General features: G+C 38.5%; 1 protein-coding gene across 1 annotated transcript in view; it reads left to right on the forward strand.

The window, feature by feature from the left end:
- The window catches only part of KLHL2 (kelch like family member 2), a 97,717-nt gene that overhangs the window by 34,441 nt on the left and 43,357 nt on the right, over nt 1-19,919 (forward strand). The window lies entirely within an intron of this gene.

Below are 19,919 nucleotides of genomic sequence, written 5' to 3' on the forward strand. Positions count from 1 at the left end.
ACCTATGCACATGAAACCTGTTTCACACCTATGCTCACACCTATGCACAATTTTCCTGACATAAGTGTATTTTTACTCTACCTGTTATTCTGAAACTTGCTTTTTTTCACTGTACAAAGTATCTTTTTTTTTTTTTTTTTTAAGATTTTATTTATTTATTCATGAGAGACACAGAGAGAGAGAGGCAGAGACACAGGCAGAGGGAGAAGCAGGCTCCCTGCAGGGAGCCCGATGTGGGACTCAATCCCAGGACCCCGGGGGTCACTCCCTGAGCCAAAGGCTCACACCACTGAGCTACCCAGGCGTCCCTGTACATAGTATCTTGTAGTTCTTTACACGTCAATACATGTGGACCCAGCTCCTTCTTTTGAATGGCATGCCATATATTAATCAGCATATGTGATTTTTCCACCTTTATAAAGTAGTGCAGTGAATACACATTTTTATATTTATATCCCAAACTTCGTGGAATAGATTTTTCAGATGTAATTGGTGGATCAAAGGGTACAAGCATATTTTAATTTTTGATTGGTATGCCAAATTGCCATCTGCAAGTTTATATTTATTTATACTCCTTCCAACCAGGTAAACTGTGTTTTGAGGATAACAAAAAGAATTAGGACTAACTTCTTAAGAAATAATCTCTGAATTCTACTTGCTCAAATAGGAAAATGTGGGCTTCATCTTTTGTCCCTTATAATTAGTTGAAATATGATACAAACTTTTTGGATTCGGAGACTGAAATCTTTGGACTTTAACTTGTTAAGACATGCTGTTGTTAAATCTGAAATATTGGCAGTGGTGAAGCCTTCTGGTGATCTTTCCCAAGTGGCCTCATTTGCCTTTGTTTGGAAATCCAGTTCATGAGATAAGGCATTTGAAACAACCTTGGTTGATACTAAAGTTGTGTATAAAGGTGTGAATCAACTGCTATGTGGACTTTTTTTTTTAATCTGTAGGAAAGTGTTTGGTACATGTCATGAGGTAACAGTACCAACATGTCATCACAATCTGATTTTTTTCTCTGTGGTTATGCTTGTTGCTGGATTTCGGGGTATTGTTGCCAACAAGACATTGTCTTGGTTTTTCTTTTTGCCCCTTTTTAAAAATTCATTTGAATTCATGGTGCTCATTGTGCCCTGTATCTGACCTTCAGCGAATGAATTGCTGATTGTCATAATATGTGACATGGAGGAAATTTGCAAAAGATGATTTAGGCCTAAGAGAGTCGACTGTGTGAATTCAGCTCTGAATGCTGTTTGTAGTAGTTCTTGCGATGGAGATGTTGGCCTATGAGGAACTGGGAAAACGCCTCTCATGTTTCTTTTAATAACTATCACGTTCCAGTCCTGAAATATTAGTCATCACAGCCTTTCAGAAAACCTCTTGCCATGCTGATTTGCCTTTTGTGTATATGTTCAGCTCCTACAGGAATACATTCAAAGAGTTGTATTTGGCAGACTTACTAAATGCTTAATATATATATATATTTTTTTGGGGAGGGGGGAGATGGGGAAAGAGAGCATGGGGTACCTTGGTATGCATAGCCTTATTTATATTCCATTGAAAAAAATTACTTATTTTAGAAAAGGCAATTTGCAAATAAAGTTGATTAAAATAAGTTGCCTTTTCCGTGGCAAGTGTCTTTCGGTGAAATACAAAATAAGAGTTTACCTATCAAGTTACACCAAACTGCTCTCTCTCCTGTTTATTTTTGTCTGTGTACACTGTTAGATCTTTCTTGTAAGTGCTGTTCACCTTAGGGGAAGGAGTGGTATGGTGGACATTTTTGGTGTTCTTGTTAATGTTAAACTAAAATTGTAAATGGCCCCAACTGGGGCCCTGCTCGGAGTAGTCCTGTTTTTTTTTTTTTTTTTTAAATATTTTTTAAATTTTATTTATTTATGATAGTCACAGAGAGAGACAGAGAGAGAGAGGCAGAGACATAGGCAGAGGGAGAAGCAGGCTCCATGCAGGGAGCCTGACATGGGATTCGATCCCGGGTCTCCAGGATCGTGCCCTGGGCCAAAGGCAGGCGCTAAACCGCTGCGCCACCCAGGGATCCCGAGACCCTGCTCGGAGTAGTCCTGTTTTGAGAAAATTGACAGTGGGGATAGAACTTTCTGAAATTCAAGTTTGTTGTTGTAGGTATATTTTCTTATAGACATAGAATCAAATCTTTGGTCAGGTATCCTCTCTTTTATGGAGTTTCTGTTTAGTAATAAAAAATAAAATACAATTTTAGGATAGAAAGTAACTTAGTGCTTTAGTTTGGATCGCATGTTTTGATGTAGAATCATGGTGCTGTGGAATGTTGCGGTCCAGCCATCATAGTCAGTGGGTGTCCCTGATTCCTAGTTTAGGGCCCTTTCTGTGATGCCGTATAGTCTCCTATTTACACAAATTAAAAAATATATATACCGACTGTTTGAAGTGAAGGTGGTTAACTTTGAGTCAGAATAAGGGAATGAATTTATTTGAAGAATTAACTCCAAAAAAGAAATGTTATTGTGTTATATATGGAAAATAGGACTTTAATTCTTGACTTTTTGGAGTTTCCCAGATTTTTTATTTTGCTATTGCTGTTTTTTTTTGTTGTTGTTTAGATTTTTAAACTTTGGTTTTGTTTTTTTTTTTTTTTTTTTAAACTTTGGTTTTGAATTTAGATATTTGCTTTTATTTATGGCAAGATTAGGGAATAGTTTGAGCCAAATGAATTTGTTTGTGTTTTTAAAGGAGAAATAAAAGGAGAATATATATCTTGCCACGATCATGCTTTTAATTGAACTTTTTTGTTGTTGCTATTGAGTAATTTAAACTTAACTTGTTCCTTGAGTTTCCAGTCAAATTTTATAAACATTATATATCTGGGAACAGAGAAAATACAGTCAAAGGTTATTAAAAAGTAGTTTTTAAAATTTGGAGGCATCATGGGGCTCCTAAGTGATTTAGTTGGTTAAGCATCCAACTCTTGATTTTGGCTCCGGTCATGATCTTGGGGTTGTGAGATCAAATCCCACATCGGGCTCTGTACCTGGTGTGGAGCCTGCTTAAGATTCTCTCTCTCTCTCCCTCCCTCCCTCCCTCCCTCCCTCCCTCCCTCTCCACCACCTGTTTACTTGCTCTCTTTTAGAACACACACACACACACACAAACAAGAACTGTTTAAATTTGGGGGCATCATGGATTCTTTTGAGAATGATGAAAAACTGTGGACCCTTTCCCAAGTAAAGTGCACATAGCCATTTATGCACAGTTTTATATACACTTTAGAGAATTCATATGCTTTGTCTCTCCCCTTCATTCTCCTGCTGTTAAGAATACTAAGCTGTGTGTGTATGTATGTGTGTGTGTGTGTATGAAGGGTTTTTACATGAGTTTATTTTCAGTTGTGTGCTAGGCATTTTACATATGTTTCATTTGATAGTCATCACCTTATTAGATAGGTATTACTACATTTTGCAATTAAGGAAGCTCAAGAAGGTTAAGTAATTAGTTCAGTATCACACAGCAGCTGTTAAGTTGTCATTAACTAGTGTTGCTTAAAAAGAGAGTTCATAAATTTGAAAATAAAAATACCTTTATAACTAAAACTACTTTTTTCATTACCTAATATTATTGGAGGTTTAACTCTTCTTCATTTGATGTGTTGATCAACATTTTTGGAGAATCCTAAAGCAACTTGAATTTTTTAAAAACATTTACCTCATTGCTAAATTTATGGTTTGTTACATACATTTTGACTTCTCAGCTTTTGGGTATTTGTTTTGGCTTGCCAAAAGTAGCTAAGAGTTTTTTTCACCTGATGTAAGTGTGAAAAACGAAGGTGAGGATGTTAGTAGACAGTGCCAATGTAAGTAAATACTCTTATTCCCAAATTAATATTATGAATGTTTATCTACAAGTTCTGTCTGTAAGAACTTGTATCATTTCAGAAGAATTTAAGAAGCATCGGATAATTGTGAATGGATAGATTTTAAACAGTTTAGAAAATTTATATGTTGCATAAATTGAAATGTTTTCAGATAGAAAATCTCATCCTTTTAGAAAAGGAACAGAATTTAAATGAGAATTTTTCAAGAAACAGTTAAAATTAATTTTTGTCAATAAACACACCAGTGTGCCACACAATCACAGCACAGTAGAAAATTCAACATAGTGTGTCCATTTTGTTGGTGGTGTAGGGGAGGTTATTTTTTGTTTGTTTCAGACTGGAAGTGTGAACAGTATATTGAACAACGTTTTACCAGGGAGGTGTTTCTAAAAGAAGATAGTAGAGGTAGGGGCATCCACAGACCTGTTGACATGGTTGACCACTTAATCAACAGAAACCATCAAAAAAATAATACATGTATACCCCAAATATTTTATTGTAACCTACAACATGCAACTGCACAATTTATGCCAGTCTTTTGTTGTAAAACAAGTATGGTTAGCTCCTTGGAGAGCCATCTGCTTTTTTGCACGTATGACATCATAATGGTGGGTCAACTGTAATCTTCTAGTTTTTAAAAAAGTGCAGCAAGAATTGAGACACTTGAAATCTCAGTGCAAAGTCATCTTTGAATTATACAATTTCCCCTTCCTTTCCCCTACATGTAATTTAAGAAATTTTTTTTTTTTTTTTTTTTTTGCCGTAACACATTGGTCAAGTCATTCTAAAGCAATGAACTTAGTTTTCATAGCAACAGCTTTCTTTTTACAGTTACATCTCATTGGATTACATATGTTTATTTGAATTACATAATTTCAGAAACAAGTGCAAGTGTCATAAACAGATTTGAAATGTTACGAGTTGGCAAAATGCAACTCAGCTGGAGGGGCAGAAGTGTGCAAGCATGTTGGAGAGGACAAAGGGCATGGGACACTTAGGTGAGAGGTCAAGGAGGTTGGTAAACCAATGCTTTTGCTGTGTGTATTCCTGCATTGTGTAGATAGACACTGAAATGCGATTTCTGTTAGATGGATATTTATTTTAAAATGGGTATGGAAGATACTCTATCGTTAAGCAAACTTATGGAGTATCTGCTAAGTCTTTAGTCCTCCACTAGGTGTGATGCTATAAAAAATGAACAAGGAGCAAAGCATAGTAAATAGAGTATAGATGTCGGCTTTGCTAATTGAAATACCATGTAACTTTGTCCAAAGTCCTCAATTTCTCTGACCTTGTTTTTTTGTCTGAAATAGGGGTTGAATTCTGTTGTTCTTATAAAAGAGCTTGTGAAACATCACTCATTGGATAACTGGCTTATGTAGGGGTGAGACATGCTGGGACCTCACTAAAAGCATCATAGGGATTGAGGCTTGGGGCCAAGAATAGGGGCACCTCTCTGGGAGAGCAAGCACTTAAGTATTTTTTTTTTTTTTTTTTTTTAGATTGAGGGCAGCCTATAATCCAAATGAAAGTTCTCAAGGATGAGTGACAAATTCAGGTCTGAATGAGGTGCTGCAGGAGGCATGGCAGCAGGATGTCTCATGGTGGTGGCCGTAGGAGTGTAGTGCCTGCTGTTAGGCAGTGTCTCTGATCCAGGGAGGGTGGCCCAGAGTGAACAGTGAATCAGGTCTACAGCCCCAAGCTCGCTTGGCTGAAAGAGACTTGATAAACTCTAGGCAATTGCAATACCATAGCTATAAAGTTGGGATTATGGAGAAAATATATTCCTGTTAGGAAACGGAATGGCCAACCCAGGATCTGGGGCATGCTCAGTCCTGTAGGGCTTTAGGGTTCACAGTGCATGAGGATGCTTGGGGAAGCCAACCACATTTAAGCAAGCAAGATTAATGACAGACTAGAAGTACTGGTTGGGCACCTAATAAACTTCACAGTCTTGGTCAGGATTAGTTTAGGACTGAATTGGACTGAACTTGAAGATCTAAGGCTTTTAACATCTTCAGCTAGATGAGGATAGATTATGTAAGGATTGATAACTATTTCTTGGCTTCTTGGGTGCCTGGGTGCCTCAGGTCATGGTCTCAGGGTCCTGGGATCGAGTCCCACGTCGGGCTCCCTGTTCAGTGGGGAGTCTGCTTCTCCCTCTGTGCCTCCCCCTGCTTGTGTTCTCTCTCTTTCTCTCTCAAATAAATAAAATCTTAAAAAGAAAAAAATTCATTGCTTCTTTATACATGGCTTGCTCTTTCCTTTTCTTCTTCTAAGATATTGAGCTTTCCCATTTTTCCATTGCTGGCCAGTGTTGATCCTTATGAATTCCAGTTTTCAGTAGTGGTTCATTAAAAATTTATGGGGCATCCATTTTATGCCAGGCAGTGTTCTTCCATCTATTGGTGATACAATATCAACTAAGACAGACAAGGGCTTTGTTTTAAGAGCCTTTATAGCTTCTTACTTTACAGGGTAATAGGTGTTTCTGGTGACTATATATATGTATAGGTTATCCACTGGGCATCATTCCCAGGACCTAGGTCTCTAAGTAATAGATTCCTAATCAGAGGATTATTTGGTGAGCATGAAATCATAGAGAATGGAGATTACTTCAAGTGGATTAAGGAGGGCTTTAATGAACTATCATTTTACTACAAAACACATCTCTAGTAACCAGGAGATAGATTGAGTACCATCAGATCCATTGCCTCTCCCGTGCATGGTATCCAAGAAAACTGACAAATAATTTCTCTTCAGATAACCCATTTCTGAATATTTTATTATCCAGTAGTTGTCTTTTCCACCTCTAAGCATGCTTAGATGCTGTAAGGAACTCTACCAGCCATAATAGCTTATTGAGGCCAGGATTTCTTAGAGGGTAGGGCCCCAGTATTTTGAATGCTCATCTGTCTCCATATAGAGATTAAATAAAAGGAATGATTTTGGACTTAATGTTAAAAATGATTTCTTCTGACAGAGGCTCTAACTATACACTTGGTTATGCTTTTTTAAATTTATTTTTTATTTTTTTATGCTTTTTTTTAAAAAAAAAGATTTATTTATTCATGAGAGACGCAGAGGGAGAAGCAAGCTTCCTGTGGGGAACCCGATCCAGGACTTGATCCCAGGACCTGGGATCAAGCCCTGAGCCAAAGGCAGAGGCTCAACCACTGAGCCACCCAAGTGTCCCTTGGTTATGCTTTAACTGTAATTACAGTCACATTCCAGGTCTGTCCTCTGGTTATTTTGATTGAATGACCACTTTCCATTCTTAGCCACACAACTAGAAGTTGCCCAATGTACCAAAGGAGTTGAGGAGAAGGCTTATCTTCAGAGTGAGCAAAAATGTCTACTGAGAAGCTTTCTAGATGTTTTTGGTTTAAATAAAATCATTTTTTTTTTTATAATTTTATTTTAAATTGAGTAGTAATGATAGGCACGCAGTGTGAGAGAGAGAGAGGCAGAGACACAGGCAGAGGGAGAAGCAGGCTCCATGCACCGGGAGCCCGACGTGGGATTCGATCCCGGGTCTCCAGGATCGCGCCCTGGGCCAAAGGCAGGCGCCAAACCGCTGCGCCACCCAGGGATCCCCTCAAATCTTGAATTTTACCATTGACTTCAAGAATGGCGTTGAGTAAGACATTAATCTTTCTGGTTTTTATTAATTATAAATAAAGCTAATAATGCTTTGACACCTCACAGAAATGCTGTGATATATAAAATTATACCAGTTAAAGCTTATAAAAATATTGAAGTGGTTTATAATTGTTGAGCAGAAATAAAAAGTGGGGCATCAATAAAAAGTCTTGTGACCACAAGGAAGAAGAACCACAAAGAGGAAGATTGTTTGGGATTATTGGGTAAAAAAAAGAAAAAATGGCTCAGTAACCTTTCCCTCATTTTTTATATTCTGCACTGGATATATTTTTGTGACCAAAAAAATAAAAATATTGATTTGCTGTAGATTTCTCTCCATACAACAAGACTTGTATATTTGGGTTAGTCCGTGGAGACAGTACTCTGGGGTGATTGCAGTACCAATAACACCCTTTTCCATTGGTTTGACATGTAACTCAAGAAAAGGTGATATTTTTCCTATCAAAGTTTATGGAAGCCTTATTATTTTTCCACTCATGTTCTGTTTCTTTTATGAGATAGAAAGTAAGTTCTTTATGATTAAAAGGGTTTGGCAGATGGTGTGCTTAAAGCACAAGCCAAGACTTTAAAAAAAAATACTTGAAAATGTGTTGAATCAAACTTTCAGTGGTTGTTTATGGGATAGCACTGGGAAATCCTGTCATTGAAGTGAATTTATCTGACAGTCTAATGCCCAGAAAACTGTTAACCTGATATTTTATCACTTTACCAGAATAGTGATAATTTTAGTTATTTTCCAAATTCACAAAATGATGAATTTCTTTTATGTTAGTAATTACTATAAATTTTTAAATTATTTACAATTGAGTTTTGGTATTAATTGCATTTTATTGTATTTAAGTATTGTATCATATTGTATTTTAAATCCTCATAATTTTAATCAAAATACTTGACCAGCTAGAACATGACTGTTCTCCAGTCATGCCATTTAAATTATATTTTATTCTGAATAAGTTGAAAGTATAGAAAAAGTGAAAGCTTATTATTTAAAATTTAGCATGGAAGAAGCCATTGAAGGTCAGCTAGTTTGAGAAAAATCTGGAAGGTTGATCATAAGAACATGTAAAACTAGATGGACATGGAACTTGAAGTTTTTCAAGTTTTTATTTACAGGAAAGCTAGGTACTAGGAAATATTAATAACTAAGGTACTTGTGGCTTTAAATTATTAAAATATATAATCTTTTTAAAATTTTAATTTAATGTTTTATTCCAGGGAGAGAGGGAGGGAGAGCGAGCTGGGGAGGAGCAGAGGGAGAGGGACACGCAGACTGCACTGAGCATGGAGCCCGATGCAGGACTCAGGACCCTGACTGAGATCGTGACCTAGGCCGGGATGCTTAACCCACTGAGCCACCCACATGATGACTTTTATGATTTATCATTATAAAATATATAGTCTTTGAAAGATGTCCATGGTTGAGTCATTTTGTGGTTTGTATTTTAATTAGCTTCATGTGGTATATAAGAGGAATTTATCTTGATGAGCAAAAAATGACTCCATCTTGATTATGACCTACCATCTTAGAGCAGTGTCCTAATTTGAGCAGAGAAAGGTTAGATAAAAATCAAAGTCCTTTCAGGTGGATTTTTTTCATCATTGATCTGTGCCTCATATTGTTAAAGTGTGGACCTATGTGGGGCATAGCACATCTGTGTCCGTGTTCAGGGTCCCTCTCTCCAAACCAGTTTAGATGGTGAGAGCCCTAGAGTTGTTGAATTTTCTGTGGTTCTGTCATATTTGGTTTGAAATAAGCCAAAAGTTTTATAAATCCTAGCATTATTGACATGGAGCTTTAAAAAATATTACTACCTTTTGGATCTCGATGTCTTAATTCCATTGTCAGGTCAGTAAAATTAATGTGCTTTTCATCATCTAGTTTAAGTGTACATGTGTTCTTTCCCCAGGTTATAGAACTTATGAAAACTTCATTTTTTGGTGAAAATAGAATATAGCTGTATCACTAAGATGTATTCAAAAGCTATTGTTTTAAATTAATTTTGTGAATACTAGTATGGAAATTTGGTCATGTAAATATATTTGACATACATTTATTTTCTTATTTAGGGTTCTACTAGATAGGATTATTATTTTCCATTTAAAAAATTTGTTCATAATGTATACATGCCTTCCACTGACTGCTCGTTAATCTTAGTGTGGAACCAAAAGACTCATTTTTTAAATTTTTTCCCCTGGTGGGCTGTTGTTTACATACCATGGATCTTAACTGCTCAGTTTGCTAAGTTTCAACAAATGCATACACCCATGAACCCACACCCTAATCAGGATACTGAGCATTTATAACCTCAAGCCTTTTTCCAATCCCTTACCTCTGATTCCAGGCAACCTCTGATATGATTTCTGTTATAACAGATTAGTTTTGCCTGTTATTGAACTTTATATAAGTAGAATCATACAGGATGTATTTTTTTGAGGCTGATGTCTTTGGCATAACGGAACATTTGTGAGATTTATCTGTGTTGTTACATGTTCCAGGAGTTAGTTCCTTTTTATAAATGCCGAGTATTGTATTTGTATGGATTTATTGCAATTTAGCATGATGATGGATATGTCTGTATGTATGTATGTATTTATTTTTTAAATTTTATTTATTTATTCATGAGAGACACAGAGAGAGAGAGAGAGAGAGAGAGAGAGGCAGAGGGAGAAGCAGGCTCCATGCAGGGAGCCTGATGTGGGACTTGATCCCGGGTTTCCAGGATCACACCCTGGGCTGAAGGCAGGCGCTAAACCGCTGCGCCACCGAGGGATCCCGATGGATATGTATTTAAAGTTTTGGACTGTTATGAATAAGACTTACTCACTTTGATAGAAAATGTTGAGACACATTTACTCTATAATTAAGGTCTAGTTGGGGTCAGGGAGAGGCTAATCAGTAAGATGGATAAAGTTATTTAATTGCCTATTAGCAGACAGTGTTAGAAGGTGAGAATATAAAATCACGCAACAGAAAAAGAGTTGTCTAAGAAGTAAGCGTATTATGTATGTGAGTGTTGATGTGTGTGTGCGCGTGCACACGAGTGTGGGCATGCGCAGGTGTCTGTGTTTTGATTTAGCATTGTATTTGTGAAAACAACAAAAAAAATCTTTAAAAAGTATTAGCAGTCTCTGGTCTTGAGAAAATTCCACTGGAATGCACTTGGTAATCGGCGGGGTTAGGGAGGATCTAAACAGTAACCCCCTCTCTAGTTATTCATGGCATTCTGAGGTTGTGGAAGGGAAGAACCCTGGAGAATAGGGGGGGAGGGGTACAGGGAAAATTTTGACCTCTAGTGGAGTGAAATGCATGATTGAGTCAAGAGACTAGTAAACATTTTTTTTTTTTTTTTGAGGTGATTTTAGAGAGGAAGCACTAAAGGAGAGGAAGTTAAAGTGGATTAATGCTGATAAATAATAGCAGAAAGAGAATAAAATACTCATTTTGGAGGAAGGGGCTGCCTACCTTCCATGTTCTGGTCAATTTGCTAAGTGCTGATATATAGTTTTTTACAACATCCTGGACAGAGAGTTGTTGTTGTTGTTGTTTTAAAGATTTTATTTATTTATGAGAGACAGAGAGATTGAGAGAAAGAGGCAGCAACACAGGCAGAGGGGGAAGCAGGCTCCATGCAGGGACCCCGACGCGGGACTCGATCCCAGGACTCCAGGATCATGCCCTGGGCCGAAGGCGGGCGCTAAACCGCTGAGCCACCCGGAGATCCCCAGAGAGTTGTTTTTTGTTTGTTTTTGTTTGTTTGTTTTACAATTTAGGGAATTGCAGCTCAGGGAGGTTAAGCGATTTCTGGGGTCACACAGTTAATACGGCACATGTCCAAGCATTCAAGCCCAGAGTTGTCACTCTTGAGAAGCGAGAACTCTCTATGAACACTCTATGGTGTCTGTTCTCCATTCTTTTCATATGAACTCCCATTCTGCCCCTGAGGCTTTATAGGAATTCAGAGGCAGATTGGGGATTAAAAATCTATAGCTCTCAAATCCTCAGGTGCCTCTGGACTTTAGACTCTGAGATCCAAAGACCACTTTGAATGGCAGGAGTGCCGGGGTGCTGGAAATCACACATGCCCCTACTAAATGTAAGCACTACCTGTTAGAATCCAAGCTCTAGGATGGCTGGTATATTTATCCATTTTGTTCACTGTCGCATCCCTACAACCTAGACTAGTGATTGGACCCTAGACTAGATACTCAATAAATATTTGTTAAGTGAATAATGGCATGTTTGATGAATAGTCGCTGTTTGATGAATAGAAGCTGAGCCAGACAGGAGGTCCTGTGAGAACAAGAGGGAGGGAGCCTGGAAACAAGCAGTGTGTGTTTTCTGGGCTGGGATGCAGGGACAGGATTTCAGCCTCTGGGAGAACTGGTCCACACAGTAAAGTTAAGGCCAAATTACTGATGCCCACTAGGGAAGGATCCTGGTTAGAGGCAGGTGGGCTGGAGCTGGGTCTGGGGGACAAAAAACATCAAAGTGCCCAAGGTCGTGTTAGCAGTGACATCAAATTGACCAGGTTGAGCTGCTTATGGTTGGAGCCGAGCTGTTCTCTCTGATTAGAAATCGGATTGGATCCAGATCCAGTGCTGCCAGCTGTAGAACGACAGATGCAGGGGCAGGGAGCCAAGCTGTCGTTTTCAAGACCCGTGTACCACTTTCTTTACTTACGTCCATTATGTGGTAGAAAAACTAAATCGTGTGGAAATGTTCAGTTGTTTGTTTTTTCCTGTCTCTGTCAACATTGTTTTACCGACCCGGGTTCCTTGAGATCAAAGGAACTTGACGTCCAGTAAGGCTTTCTAAACCACAGGCTGGAGCTAGCTCTGTGTCCATTTGATTTGGTAATATTGTATGTTATTGCAAATATTTGAGAAATGCTAGTTTTTTAAAACCCTTATTAGTCTTCATTATCATTGCTTATACTATTTCATCATGTGAATTTGACACAATTCACCTAATTGTGGCCATATTGCTAAATCTGCAGTTGTTTCTGTTTTTCCCCCCCTACTTTTATAAATAATCCTGAAGTAAAAATTCATGGATATAGCCTGTTCTAGCTCTTGCACTATTTTCTCAGAGTAGATTTTCAGGAACATACTTCCATCATCAAAGACTTTAAACCTTTATATTGTTTGGTAGCTCTTGATGAATATCGCCTATTTCCTTCCTAAGAGAGTTGACTAGTTTACAATGAAGGCAAAAACGTGATAGCGGCCAAGGCTTACTGTCCCTTGGCCTGAATATAGGTGGTTGGAAATATCAATAATCATAAAATGCTGTCTCCTTATTTTATTTAATAGCTACTATGGTGTCAAATATATTTCCCATCTTCACATACTATGTTCTTTTCCAAAGTGTCCCCGATTATATCTTTTACTTTGGGAATGCTTGATCAAAAAAGGAAGCAACCTTATGCTTGTTGTAAAGGATGTGGCATGGATCATCATCTCGTGAGGGAGAAGGGAAATCTGACATTCTGTTGTCATGGGGTTGAACATTCTATTCAATCCAAGAAGAAATGCCTTGAATTAGAGCCAGTGTGCTCCTCTACCATGTGCCAGACACTGTGTGGAGTGGTGGACCAAATCAGTGCTTTCAACAACTCTACAACACGTTGTTATACATTTGAGCCACTGTTGAATAACTTAAGAGATTTTAGAGAAAACGTAGGTTTAAAAGAATGGGAAAAGATCAGTGAAAAGGAGAGGAGAGGAGGGGTGGTTTTCAGCCTGTGGGAAAGCCACATAGCTCACATAGTTCTTTTTTTTTTTTTTTTAAGATTTTTATTTATTTATTCATGAGAGACACAAAGAAGCAGAGACATAGGCAGAGGGAGCCCGATGCGGGACTCGATCCCAGGACCCCGGGGTCCCGCCCTGAGCTGAAGGTAGATGCTTGACCACTGAGCCATCCAGGCGTCCCCACATAGTTCCTCTTTCTGTACTCCTTTTGCTTTTTTGCTTCATTTATTGTATCATTGGAAATGACCTCAATTACAGATGTATTCTGCTTAAGAGTCAGCCTCTCTTAAAACTTTAAGTATCTCTGGACGGGATTTGTCCTGGAAGGTGATGCATTATTAACCATTAGTATGAATTAATTTTGACTGTGCTGCTAGTAGCTATCCCGAGGGATGGAGCTTGGGTTGGGGGGTGTGTTGGGAGGAGGAGGGAGGTGAGGTAAATATATTTAGAGGATGAAACACTTAGCAATCAGGAGAGGCAGATCTGTGTGGAGAATCATAGCTGGGTGCACAGAATAGAGGCTGGCTTCTGGTGACTGACCTTTAGGGTTTTGAGATACAGAAGTGTGAATGAGGTTGCAGGATGCCAAGGGCAAAACACTTCCTATTTCAAAACCCTGCACCCAGCGGGGCCTACATCTCAGAAAGAGGAAGGAAGCTTCATCCCCCTCTCCTGCACCCAGTGCCCTGTAAGGTCACAGCAGTCAAGTAGTAATATTATATTCATTGATACTGTGGTTCGTAACTATTTTTTAATACAGTTTCTATGACTAAATGAGTATCAAGAAGCCAATTGAAAATAAAAAAAAACTTGTGGAATAGGACTTATTTATAATTTGGAGACTAAATGCAGATTTTAGAAGGTGTATAGTACTGAAAGTTGTACAAAAGCTTTTTAGTTTGATGCAGTCCCCTTGTCTGTTATTTCTTTGGTTGCCTGTATCTTTGTGGTCCAAATGTCCAAAAAGCCATTGGAGCATGGTCGGGGGGCTTACCGCCTATGTTTCCTCCTAATAGTTTTATGGTTTCAGGTCTTACATTTCTTACATTTAAGTTTCTAATCCATTTTGAGTTGAATCTTGTGTACAGATTGAGATGAGGGTCCAATTTCATTCTCCTACATCGCATCACTCTCCTTTGAATACAGTTTTTGTATCATCTCCATCCTATTTTTTCCCCTTCAATTATCTTCACTTTGGGTAGGTGGGTTTCTTTACCCTTGCTGAATTGAACAGTAAGATCAGATGCTCCAAATTCAGTGGATTAGAAATGCAAAGTAATTCCCTGTCTATAATCACCTCTCAGCTATTGCTTGCTATAGGTTAGAAATGGCCTTTTCCTGAAAGGCATATTCAGCAGAACAAATAAATTCCCTTTCGTTAGAGAGAAAAAAAAAAAAAAAAAAAAGCTTACGTTTCATAATGAGAGTTTTTTGGTTTTTTTTTTTTTTTTTTTTTTTTTTTTGATCCAACAACATATATAGCTTAAGTTTGGGAATAATTTCTTCCCTCTCCTCGTGCCCTTTGAACAGTTGTTTCCCTGTTTGTTTTCAGGTCATTCCTGACACACAAGGCGCTTGCTCTGTATTTTATTTTTAAAAGATTTATTTATTTCAGAGAGAGAGAAAGGGAGTGAGGGCAGGGCAAGAGAATCTCAAGCTGACTCGCCACTGAGTGCAGAGCCTGATGCAGGATTCCATCCCACGGCCCTGAGATCACGCCTGAGCCGAAAGCAAGAGTTGGATATCTAACCGAATTAGCCACTCAGGTGCCCCCCTTGCTCTTTAAACGAATATGGATATAAAATGGCTGGGAAATTAATAAAAACTTGCTTTTTAGCCGTGCACTCACTGTAAAGTTAATAGTGACTGAGCTATTTTCATAGACATCTGGAAATCTTGTGTCTGGAGCAGTCAGACCCCTTGGTAGTCTTCTCTAATAAACACACTGCTAATGGCTGAGGATTTGAAAGACTCACTACATAAATTATTTCCCCCTATGGAGTAAATGCCCAAGCTGAAAATAAATTGCAGATCCTAATAGCCAAGCAGAAGGAGTGTACTTGTCTAAGCGAAACATCTTATGTGTAATTTGGCTTGTCAAACAAAGTGAAGTAGGATGAAAGCGTCTTACTTTAAAATGTGCAGCTGGTGTAAGAGTGTCACACGGGTGCTAATTGTTTGTCTCGGGTGCCTTCCATGTCTAATGTTCCACTTGTCTTCTCTAATCAGCGGTGGCTTCCCCCCTGCTTCTTTGTTCATTTCAGAAAACGTCTCCAAGGGTAAAATGTTTAGGGTTTTATTGTCTCCATATTTTGGAAATCAGCACATCTTGGTGAAAATACATTTTTCCTGTTTACCAAAATGATAGACTTGAAGTTGTTTATTTAATTACCCAGTCATATTCTTTTGCTTCATGTTTTTCTTAGCGCTTAAAGATACTGCTTTTCACAAGAAGAGTAATGTGTAGAGCCTGCGTAAAATTCTACAAAACGCTAGTTTGATGATCATAGGCCTTTGACACTCATGGTACTCAGAGGACAGGCCAAACCGAAGCAGTGTCTGGTGAGTGGTAGGTGATAATCACTGAAAAAACAGCTGCCTTTATCATTGCTATCTTGGCTAGGATTCCAAGGAGCCAGAAAAGCATTTAACTTTTCCTGGCTTTTCACCAGAACCATCTGAGGAGACTTAACGAAATGTATCTCAGAACTATCTGCTTGGGAGAAGAGAGGGGAAGCATTTAGCTCTCATCTTTCTTTGGACCGTTCTCCATCAGTCAGAGCTGGCCCCACAAGCGTCCTTTCAAACTCTGTGCTTCTAGATGGTGCAGGTGTGAGTCCCCAGTGCATTCCCCGGCTAGGAAGCCAGAGAGAGGTATGGTAGGAGGTGGGGGTGACGCACTGTTGAGTTACCTTTTCACGGAGGTGATCATAGTCTACTTGGACCTGGTTGCTGCCCTGGTGGCTTGAGCAAGAAATGGGGCTGAGAAGATTTGCATTAGGACATAAGTGTCCCATATAGACACGTTCTAGAAATAAGATTTTGTATTTCTGGGTCAAAGGACAGCCAAAATTGTATCTCTTTTAAAATACAAATACCCATGAGAGTACATTCAGGTTGATTCATTTACTATGCATCTAGATATTCTTCTAGTACCTGAGGCTACAATAGGGATAAGACTGATATGACACCCCCACCCCACCCCCCCACCCCGGTCCCAGGGCATGCATTCTTCTGCAGAGAGACAGGCAGGCCCGTGTGAAGCTGTTAGTGGTGAGCTGAGAGGGCCTGAGAGATCGTGGTGAGGACACCAGCTTGTGAGTGGAGAGCTCAGGGCTGGTAGAAGAGAACTCACGGGGAACGAGGACGAGGCTGCTGGAAGGAGAGGTGAGGCCTGGACCCCAAGACACACTGCCAGCTTTATGTCTTTCTTAGGCCTCGACATAATCGAGAGAAGTATTTCAGTTTCTGGAGTGTTGCCCTCCCTTGGCATATATACTCTGTGGGAATTAATCACTTTTCGATTCTTAGACTATATGATTAACGTTTGTATTATATAACAAACATAATTGCTTTCTCTTTGATGTTTTGGAATATCCTTTAGATCGTAGAGTGCCTTAGGGTTATTTTCATCAATCTCAGCGTTGATGTGGAAAATGGAGCAAATGGAAATTTTCCGTTAGGTCATAACACTATGTGGCTGGAGGTTTATTGTGTCAATATGATTCCACTTCATGTAAGAAGCAGCACGATTCAACTGTACCTTTGCTCTAGGGAGCTCAGAAAAATTAGTTTTAAAGGCATAAATTTATTCTTCAGACCTCTTAATTACAATGCCCAAGATATTTTTGTGACCTAAATAGCAAATTAAGAAACCACCTCTTTACATTGGTAGGTGTTTTCCGCATTTGTTACTAATAGTAGAGTTTATCCACTCTGTAGAAAATATGCCATGGGGTTGTGATGGCCCCGGACTTAAAGCGCATGCTCCCTTTCCAGTGACACACAAAAGCCATAAGAACCAGAACGATATTGCATGTTGAAGGATTAGAGTACTAAATGTGAGCTCCCAAATCAGAGGTTTTCAAAGTTTAGTAATTTGTGTGTCACCTTCATATGATTTTACCGTATTCTCTACTGCTGACGCTATTAAATTTTTAGTGTTTTTCCCTATGTTGACTCAATTCTTGCTTTAAATAAGTGAACTTAAGAGTCATATATTATTGGAATAAATAGTAACTTGAAAAACCTACTCCTATTGACATAAGAATGTTCACGTGGGTGCCATCCAAAAGCATTATACTCACTGTAGTTAAGACTTCTCTCCTGCCGACTTGAACTGTCCCACACCAGGTGTGTGACCTTGGGCAAGTTACCCAGCTTCTCCAAGCTCTGTATTCATTTGCATATAATGGGGGATAATGAGATATTATCGCCTGCCAATTGCTTAGCACAGTGCCTGATGTAGTAATTACTCAGTAAGTAGAAGCAATTGCAGGAATGTATTGTTGAAGTGATTGTCATCTTTATTACTCTTGCTGAAAAGAGAAGTATTGGATACTTAGAAATTGGACAAAAACTTCCAGTCTGCACCTACAGAGAGGGCTCAAGGTAGAGGAAAGAATTGTAGACCGAAAGCTGGCAAAGTTGATCATATTCTTAGCTTTCTACTGACCAGCTGTACCACGTGGTCCCGTCTTTTGGCCTCTTCTAGGATTTGGTTTCTTTATCAGATGAATTAGAGGTTTTGATTTGATTTGATCCCAAGGCTCTTAGGTTGCCAATGGTTTGAGTGGTTCAGGTTGTGGGATATGGTTCGTCTGAAATTAAGAGCACTTTTTATTTTGTCTTCTTTTTGCTGGCTATCTAATAAATAAAGTAATCTAGAAAGTTGATGTGCTCCTGGCTGCTTTCCTGTTTTCATCATGAGTAACTGATGGTCACCGTGGGTCATGTTAGTAAGCCTGGGCCAATTATTCATTGTTTTTGAAGCTGTGTGTAATTAATAATTATGAGCTATTGAAATTTAGTCCTAGTAAAATTACATCATAAAACTGAGGCATTTTTTAAAGGATTTACAGACAGAAGGATATTATGAATAAACTTGTTTTATACATTTGACTAACACTTAAGGTGTATTTCGTCCATATTATTTGCCAAGCATGGGACCATCATCATTGCCATCAATTAAAAATCACATGTGAATTTCTAGCTACATGGCCTACAATTGAAATGACTTTTCTGTCGCTGGCATACTTACTCTACGGTTCATGAATTTCAGTCTCCTTATAAGGTAGATCTGGGCTTGGTAGTGATGAAGTCGAAGGTGAGGAAGCAAAATAAAAGTTTTAAACGCCTGCTGTAGCTGCTCTTTTAGATAGATGTGTGTATAAGTGAGGATGTATATGTGTATGTTAGCATAGTCTGAATCAATCACTGGTTTTTTTTCGCTTAGGAATATATCTTAGAAACTGTCTCATTCATAGTTTCCTCATTGTTTTGAATGACTGCAGAGTATTCTATTGAATGGAGGGTACAAGCGTTTCATCAGTCTCCTTGCAGTGGACGTGTAGGCTTTTTCCTAACTTCCGCTGTTAACCCACAGTGGTGTTCAGTGAATGTCTTGTGCACGTGAGATTTTTGTGCATTTGTTAGTGTATGTGTACATTAAATTGCTGGGTTGGAGGATACATGCATTTGTAATTCTGATTGAAATGGGCAAATTGGGTTTCAAGAACATTGAGCCAGTATACACTCCTACCAACAGTGAATGAGTGAGCCCGTTTCTGCTCACTGATTTTTTTTCCCCCCAGGGCTCCTGTCTTTCTGGATTACCACCGGGTTCAATACTGCTTTCCCACACTGTATTGTCTCTGGGAAAATGCTGATAAGATGGGTGATCGTTACTATTTATGCAAATTTCACAGAGATTAAATCTTACACTGAAGACCACTTTCTTAACTATATGTGTTTGCTGAATTAAATGGCAGCACTGTTAAGCATCTTGGAATGTACTTTATGTTGCTTCAGAGCACAATTATACCAGCGTAGAAAAACCTCCAATTTGCAAATTATCAACAACTAAAGGTTTCCATGGAGATCATTCTCATAACATAATGAAACGCTCTATACATATTATTCAAAAGGTTTGGCTCTAAACAGCGTTATTTGCACTTTATTTTTCTTAAATTCAGAAGGAAAAGGTCGCTAGATACTGCTATATTTTTAGAGAAAACTAATATTAGTTGGTGAAGTTGCACTAAAATACATGAAATTATTCTCTTCAGTCCTTAATTCCTGACCATTTGATTGTGTACATGTGGGTTAACCCACATGCAGCCTCTAGATCTGGAAGGTAAAACTTCTTTGGTTCCTTTAAAAAAATAGACTAGATTGTGTTACAGAAAGACGTGAACACACTCTTTCTTTTCTGCATTTAAGATTTATTACATAGAGATAGAAAACTTATAAAAGGTATCCCAAACTACTGTTTTTTTTCTCTCTTTTTCTTTGGGCTACAGCTTGGCATATATGAGAGTCAATTCCTGAAGGAACTTAGGTTTTATTTATTTTTTTATGCTAATGTGATCTTTTCTAAAATTGACCATTGTTCTAATAGCTGAGG

This window comes from Canis aureus, chromosome 13 (assembly GCF_053574225.1).
Source record: "Canis aureus isolate CA01 chromosome 13, VMU_Caureus_v.1.0, whole genome shotgun sequence".
Taxonomy (NCBI): Eukaryota; Metazoa; Chordata; class Mammalia; order Carnivora; family Canidae; genus Canis; species Canis aureus.